We start from the raw sequence: 7,010 nt of genomic DNA on the forward strand, positions 1-7,010 counted from the left end.
CGAAATAATCCCCAATGTTTGGTTACTTTTTTCTGGCCTTGTTAACCTGTGAAGCTACTTTTAGTCATTTATGTGTTCGTATTCCCAGGTCCATTTGCTCTCTACCCCGTTTAGATTCTTATTTTCTAAGTAATATCAACATCCTTAATTTTCTTGCAAAATGTAATACCTCACATTTATTTATACTGAAATTCATTTGTCAATTATATGACCATGCTTCAAGGCAGATAGGCGATGGAATAGTGGTATTGTAATACTAATAACCCAGAGAACCAAGGCTCTGGGGACCTGAGTTCAAATTCCAGCCATGGCAGAGGATGGAATTTCAATTCAATCAAATCTGGAGGAGAATTTTCTCCGATTGGGGGTTAGTGCAGGGACAGGCACACAGCTGGGCACTGCCATTTGCATGGGCAGGCCAATTAAGGCTCCCCCAGTGTGACACATACACTGGTGTATGAGGACATCCAGGTCTCGTTGTACATTCCCCTCTCTCAAGTTATAACCATTCAGATAATAATCTGCCTTCCTGTTTTTGCACAGAGCTGCCTCAGGGAGATTAGTTTCATATATAAAACGTTGAATAAAGGGAGGAAAAGATTTTAAGGACATGTCCCCTCATGTGAAACTATCACATGAGCTGGGAGATGTCCATTAATGTAAATAAAAAATTTCCAACACTTTAAAAATGTCCATGAATCCTCATCCCACCCATGGATGAGGTTCCATGAAAAATGTGAAGGCCGCCTAGGCTATTCGCCTGCCTGCCAACCTGAAGGTTGGATGGGCAGCTCAGTTCAGTAATTTAATTGCTTGTTAAATGGCCTTAATAGACCATTGACAGCTTAGCTGCGTGCCCGCTTGAAAACCTGAATGACACGCGGTGATGTTGGGAAGCACGCCCGACATCACCTTGCGTCATGTTACACCTCAGCGAGCGGACCCCGTTCCCGCTCACCAAGCTGAAGATTCTACCCATTGAATTAAAAACCCAATGATGACCATGAAACCATTGCCGATTTTTGTAAAAACCCATTTGGTTCACTAATGTCCTTCAGAGAAGGAAACCTGTCATCCTTATCTGGTCTGGCCTATGTGACTCCAGCTCCACAGCAATGTGGTTGACCCTTAAATGCCTTCTGAAATGGCCTAGCAAGCTACTCAGTTGTAACAAACCGCTACAAAGACACAAAAAAGGAATGAAACCGGACAGACTACCCAGCATTGAGCCACCAGAAACGACCACAGCAATCGCAGCCCTGTCAACCCTGCAAAGTCCTCATTGCTAACATCTGAGGGTTAGTGCCAAAATTGGAATAGCTGTCTCACAGACTAGTCAAGCAACAGCCTGACATAGTCACCCTCACGGAATCATACCTTACAGATAATGTCCCAAACTCTACTATCACCATCCCTGGGTATTTCATACAAAACATAGAAACATAGAAAATAGGAGCAGGAGTAGGCCATTCAGCCCTTCTAGCCTGCTCCACCATTCATTATGATCATGGCTGATCATCCAATTCAATAGCCTGCTCCAGCTTTCTCCCCATATCCTTTGATCCCTTTCACCCCAAGAGCTATATCTGACTCCTTCTTGAAAACATACAATGTTTTGGCTTCAACTACTTTCTGAGGTAATGAATTCCACAGGCTAACTACTCTCTGGATGAAGAAATTTCTCCTCCTGTCAGCCCTAAATGGTCTACCACATATCCTCAGACTGTGATCCCTGGTTCTGGACTCCCCCACCGTCAGGAACATCCTTCCTGCATCTACTCTGTCAAGTCCTGTTAGAATTTTATAAGTTTCTATTAGATCCCCCCTCATTCTTCTGAACTCCAGCGAATATAATCCTAACCGTCTCAATCTCTCCTCATATGTCAGTCCCACCATCCCAGGAATCAGTCTGGTCAATCTTCGCTGCATTCCCTCTATAATAAGTACATCCTTTCTCAGGTAAGGAGACCAAAACTGCACACAATATTCCAGGTGCGTGGTCTCACCAAGGCCCTGTATAATTGCAGCAAGACATCCTTGTTCCTGTACTCGAATCCTCTGGCTGTGAAGCCCAACCTACCATTTGCCTTCTTTACCGCCTGCTGTACCTGCTTTCTTCAGAAACTGGTGTATGACGACATCTAGGTCTCATTGCACATTCCCCTCTCTCAAGTTATAGCCATTCAGATAATAATCTGCCTTCCTGTTTTTGCTCCCAAAGCGGATAACCTCACATTTATCCACATTATACTGCATCTGCCATGTATTTGCCCACTCAGTTAGCTTATCCAAATCACCTTGAAGTATCTCTGCATCCTCCTCACAGCTCACCCTCCCACCCAGCTTTGCGTCATCTGCAAATTTGGAGATATTACATTTAGCTCCCTCACCTAAACCATTAATATATATTGTGAATAGCTGGGGTCCCAGCACATATCCCTGCGGTACCCCACTAGTCACTGCCTGCCATTTGGAAAAAGACCCATTTATTCCTACTCTTTGTTTCCTGTCTGCCAATCAGTTTTCTAACCATCTCAATACACTTCCCCCAATCCCATGTGCTTCAATTTTACACGCTGTCTCGTCCTGTTAGAATTTTATAGGTTTCTATTAGATCCACCCTCCGGCTTCCCACTGGCAGGACAGACCCAGCAGACGTGGTGGCACAGTGATATACAGTTAGAGGGAGTTGCCCTGGGAGTCCTCAACATTGACTCCAGACCCCATGAAGTCTCATGGCATCAGGACAAACATGGGTAAAGAAACCTCCTGCTGATTACCACGTACTGCCCTTCTTCAGCTGATGAATCAATACCCCTTCAAGTTGAATATAACTTGGAGGAAGCACTGAGGGTGGCAAGGCCACAGAATGTACTCTGGGCGGGGAACTTCAATGTCCATCACCAAGAGTGGCTCAGTAGCATCACTACTGACCGAGGTGGCTGAGCCCTAAAGGATAGAGTTGCTAGAGTGGGTCTGTGGCAGGTGGTGAGGGAACCAACAAGAGGAAAAACAAGCTTGGCTTCGTTCCCACCAACCTGCCTGCTGCAGATGCATCTGTCCATGACAGTGTCGGTAGGAGTGACCGCTGCACAGTCATTGCGGAGACCAAGTCGTGCCTTCAGACTGATGATACCCTCCATCGTGTTGTGTGACACTACCACCATGCTAAATGGGAAAGATTTCAAACAAGTCCAGCAACTCAAGACTGGGCATCCATGAGGTATTGTGGGCCATCAGCAGCAGCATAATTGTATACGAACACAATCTGTAACCTCATGGTATAGCATATCCCCCACTCTACCATTACCATCAAGCCAGGGGATCATCCCTGGTTCAATGAAGAATGCAGGAGGGCATGCCAGGAGCAACACCAGGCATAACCAAAAATGAGGTGTCAACCTGGTGAAGCTATAGCACAGGACTACGTGCATGCCAAACAGCATAAGCAGCAAGTGGTAGACAGAGCTAAACAATCCCACAACCAACAGATCAGATCTAAGTTCTGCATTCCTGCCACATCCAGCTTTGAATGGTGGTGGACAATTAAACAACTCACTGGAGGAGGAGGTTCCACAAATATCCCCATCCTCAATGAAGGAGGAGCCCGGCACAGCAGAACAAAAGATAAGGCTAAAGCATTTGCAAAAACAATCTTCAGCCAGAAGTGACGAGTGGATGATCCATCTCAGCCTCCTCTGGAAATCCTAGCAACACAGATGTCAGTCTTCAGCCAAATCAATTCACACCACGTGATATCAAGAAATGGCTGAAGGCACTGGATACTGCAAGGGCTATGGGCCCTGACAATATTCCAGCAATAGTACTGAAGGCTTGTGCTGCAGAACTTGCCGCGCCTCTAGCCAAGCTGTACCAGTGATGTTACAACTCTGGCATCTACCTGGCTATATGGAAAATTGCCCGGGTATGTCCTGTACACAAAAAGCAGGACAGTTCCAACCTGACCAATTATCACCCCATCAGTCTACTCTCGATCATCAGTAAAGTAATGGTGCTATCAAGCGGCATTTGCTTAGCAATAACCTGCTCACTGATGCCCAGTTTGGGTTCTGCCAGGGCCACTCAGCTCCTGACCTCATTACAGCCTTGGTTCAAACATAAATAAAAGTGCTGAACTCCCAAGGTGAGGTGAGCGGGACTGTCCTTGACATCAAGGCAGCATTTAACCAAGTGTGGCTTCAAGGAGACTGAGTAAAACTGGAGTCAATGGGAATCAGGGGGAAAACTCTCCACTGGTTAGAATCATACCTAGCACAAAGGAAGATATTTGTGGTTGTTGGAGGTCAGTCATCTCAGCTCCAGGACATTACTCAGCCATTGGTACCCAAGTACCATGGGCTCTGCACAGGTTACGGGAGAATCTTGACCACATGCTCAGGCAAGGAAGGGGTTTCACACTCTCCTGGCATTGCAAGCATGCAAGAGGGACCAAGATTTCTGGACATTATTGTGGGGCCTGATCATAAGGAAGCCAGAAATAGAAGCACAATGCTCAAATTCCGGATGCAGTAGTGATGAGGAACAACATCCTGCACAGGAAGGGCAGATCCCAGGTATCAGGAGGGCAGTGGAAAGGTAAAGGAGGCAGGAAGGCCACGGAGGTAATACTCCCAGAACAGGATCTACCAGCGAAGAAGGAGCTACTCTGAGATGACCAAGACAAGGCATCACAGGAGCCTGCGACTCTCCGGACAGATGGTCATGGAGATTTGTGCCCTTGTCATGGAAGAACTCGCACCATGCAGCACCATTCACCATGCCCTGTCAGTAATCATCAAAGGCACCATGACATTAAACCTCTTCGCCTCTGGCTCTTTCTGATGATCAGCTGCAGACCAGCAAATGGCTGCACACTACTGCATCTCGCAGGTCACTAATGCCCTTTATGCAAAAGTTGGACAGTACATTCAGTTCCAGACAGATAGGACCTCGTTGGCACAGAGGGCAGTGGGTTTCACCTCCATTTCTGGATTCCCACAGGAGCAGTGCATTATCGATTGCAATTATCTGGCCATCAAAGTACCCAATGAGCGGTCGGTGAGATCCATCAACTGGAAGGGCTTCCACTTCTCCAACATTCAGCTGCTCTATGACCATAGTCAGAGGTTCCTCCATATATTGTCATGAGGCCATGCCACTTCACTTTTGAAAACATGATTTTCAAACTTTCAACTGATTGGAGATTTTGTGATTTGAAATGAGACAGAACAAACTACTTAAAATACAGGACCACCTTCCAAGGTGAAGGTGAAATACAAACAAGCCATCTTCAGGGGAGTGCAAAGAAAGAGACATTTCATATAATTCAGAGACCCATCAAAACTTATCACTGTCAAGGAAGAGTCATTAAAATGCAAAGTGCCAGATATTAAAACAATGGCTGCTACAGACAAACCCACCCAAAACCCCTTGGAAATACACGATGAGTGAAGCATAATAGGCCAGGCTGCAGTCACTGCAGAAAGATTGCAAAAAAGACTTCAACAGAGGAAACAGACTGAAAGCTCTCTCTCTCTCTTTCTCTCGGAACAAGTGTATTACTTGGTTTAGGAGCTAACTTAACTAGAAAAATACCAGCAATCCAAAATCTCGCAATAATTGCAACATCTTATGTTTAAGAGCATAAGAAATAGAAGCTGGAGTAGGCCATTCAGCCCTTCGAGTCTGCTCTGCCATTCAATGGAATAATTTCAGTTGCCCTTGAGAAGGTGGTGGTGAGCTGCCTTCTTGAACCACTGCAGTCCATGTGGTGTAGGAACACCCACAGTGCTGTTAGGAAGGGAGTTCCAGGATTTTGACCCAGTGACAGTGAAGGAATGGCGATATATTTCCAAGTCAGAATGGTGAGTGACTTGGAGGGGAACTTCCAGGTGGTGGTCTTCCCATGTGTCTGCTGCCCTTGACCTTCTAGCTGGTAGTTGTTGTGGGTTTGGAAGGTGTTGTCTAAGGGGCCTTGGTGAATTCCTGGCTGATGATCTACTTCAACACCATTTTCCTGCATTATCTCCATCTCCCTTGATGTTTTTAATATGTAGAAATTTATTAATCTCAATCTTGAACATACTCAATGACTGAGCCTCCATAGCCCTCTGGGGCAGAGAATTCCACCTGACCACATCCACAAAACCAGCTACTCCAAACCAGCTGCAATATTTAAAAATCTACACCTCAAGGCCAATCAAAGGACATTTAAACCCATACTCTTCACATTTTTTATTGGACTCCAGCTTCCCTTATTTCTGATACCTGTGTGTGTTTTTATTATTTTATTTTCTTGAGCTTAGGGGTTAATAAATTTGTTCTTTCTTTGACTCAAGAAATCTTGTTTAATTGGCCCCTTATTGCTCACAGCCTAAATAGTTAAATACATTTGGATTCAGAAAATGCATGAAAAGGAAACTTAAACCTTTGTTGTGACCAACTGAGGAGGCTGAATAAAGGGGAGCCAGTTCACTCCTTCTTACCTGGTTGTAACAGTATGCACTCACTTTCCTGACAGTTGCCATGACTCCTTCATCCTTCGAGTGTCCTGGCTGCCACAGCTCTTCACTCCAACCTCAAAACCCCATGGTGGGTTATCCCTTGAAGAAATGGTTATTCACTCTTTACAAAACCCTGAGACAGAGCCACAAAGGCGCTCCAGTCATAGCACCTTTACATTACAATGGCATGCAGGCACATAACACAACAAGAATGTAGAACTCAGTACCGTAGGGAGTGGTTGAAGTAAGTGGAAGGATTTAAGGGGAAGCTAGACAAGGATATGATGGAGAAGGAAATAGAGGAAATGCATCAGTAGTTTGAAGTGAAGCATTAATGTTGGCATGGACTGGTGGGATCAAATGACCTATTTCTGTGCTGTATATCCTGTGTAATGTAATTCCATGAGTTCTGGGAAGAAAGGCTTAGATTTGGGAGGCAACCAGGAACATGGGAGCAGGAGGAGGCCATTTGGCCCTTCATGTTTTCTCCACCATTCAATAAGATCG

The 7,010-nt window shown here is 45.4% G+C and overlaps 1 long non-coding RNA gene across 1 annotated transcript in view; it reads right to left on the reverse strand.

Moving 5' to 3' along the window:
- The window catches only part of LOC121291113, a 29,791-nt gene extending 23,065 nt beyond the window's left edge, over positions 1-6,726 (reverse strand). The window contains exon 1 of the long non-coding RNA XR_005945961.1: positions 6,486-6,726. This is a non-coding gene — a long non-coding RNA (uncharacterized LOC121291113). The remainder of the gene's footprint in view (positions 1-6,485) is intronic.
- Between the last annotated feature and the right edge of the window lie 284 nt (positions 6,727-7,010).

The sequence above is a fragment of the Carcharodon carcharias genome, chromosome 19 (genome assembly GCF_017639515.1).
Source record: "Carcharodon carcharias isolate sCarCar2 chromosome 19, sCarCar2.pri, whole genome shotgun sequence".
Classification (NCBI taxonomy): Eukaryota; Metazoa; Chordata; class Chondrichthyes; order Lamniformes; family Lamnidae; genus Carcharodon; species Carcharodon carcharias.